The sequence below is a fragment of the Columba livia genome, unplaced genomic scaffold (assembly GCF_036013475.1).
Source record: "Columba livia isolate bColLiv1 breed racing homer unplaced genomic scaffold, bColLiv1.pat.W.v2 Scaffold_102, whole genome shotgun sequence".
Lineage (NCBI taxonomy): Eukaryota > Metazoa > Chordata > Aves > Columbiformes > Columbidae > Columba > Columba livia.
Window position 1 is genome coordinate 3840388 of NW_027043007.1, and position 1410 is coordinate 3841797.

Genomic DNA, 1410 nt, shown 5'->3' on the forward strand with positions numbered 1-1410 from the left:
AATGTGCTAGAAACTATAAAGCAAAAACATGTCCTGCAGCCTAGCCTTGCCTTGCCTGTCCTTGCCTGTCCTAGCCTTGCCTTATGTCCTTCTCATCCTGTTCTCTGTCCCATCCTCTCTCACTAAGCCCTCGTCTGGCTGCATGTCTCTTCTTTCCTTTTCTCTCACTCTCCTGCTTCCTGCCTCTTTTCTTGCAATTCCTCCATCTCACTCCTGCAGCCCAACACTACTTTTTATTCTTCCTTCCCTTTCTCCTGCTCCCTTCGCTTTCTCCCTCTGTCCCATATCTTTCTTCCCGACTTGTCTCTTGCAGACTTTGGGCCAAACTGGCCCCAAGTCTGGGCATGGTTTGACAAGTTTTCAGAGGCCTGGCTGGTGGCAGCAGGGCCAGCAGGCAGTGACAGGCCCGGGGCTGACAGGCTCCCCATCCCCTAGGGGGCGCCTGGCTGCCACACCCAGCTGACATAGAACCTTTGTCACAATGCCCGCTACCGTGGCGAGGATGCGGTGGCTCTGCAGGTGACAGGGACACTGCAGGACTTGGTGTCAGCTCAGCAATTTCTCACTTCCCCTAAGAAGCGGAATTCTGCAAATTGCTGCCTTTGCTCTTGAAAGGATGTCATCAGGTGGGTGTTTTGGTGTCATACACTGAAAACAGAGCAGAAACTGTGAAATATTCCCGTGATATGCATGGTCCCTGCCCCAAAGCACCATGACTCAGCCTAAGGAGATCTGCAGCTTATTTTTTTGTACTGCCAGCAGATTGTGGAAGTACAGTATAAAAAGCATCCTTATGGAGAGATCTTGGTATTTTAGGCTTAGTCTAAGTGCCTCAAGTAGCTGGGGTTTTTGCTTGGGCCTAATCCATACGGTCTTATGGCTTTCCTCCTCGTCTGAAGACGAATGTGCTAGAAACTATAAAGCAAAAACATGTCCTGCAGCCTAGCCTTGCCTTGCCTGTCCTTGCCTGTCCTAGCCTTGCCTTATGTCCTTCTCATCCTGTTCTCTGTCCCATCCTCTCTCACTAAACCCTCGTCTGGCTGCATGTCTCTTCTTTCCTTTTCTCTCACTCTCCTGCTTCCTGCCTCTTTTCTTGCAATTCCTCCATCTCACTCCTGCAGCCCAACACTACTTTTTATTCTTCCTTCCCTTTCTCCTGCTCCCTTCGCTTTCTCCCTCTGTCCCATATCTTTCTTCCCGACTTGTCTCTTGCAGACTTTGGGCTAAACTGGCCCCATGTCTGGGCATGGTTTGACAAGTTTTCAGAGGCCTGGCTGGTGGCAGCAGGGCCAGCAGGCAGTGACAGGCCCGGGGCTGACAGGCTCCCCATCCCCTAGGGGGCGCCTGGCTGCCACACCCAGCTGACATAGAACCTTTGTCACAATGCCCGCTACCGTGGCGAGGATGCGG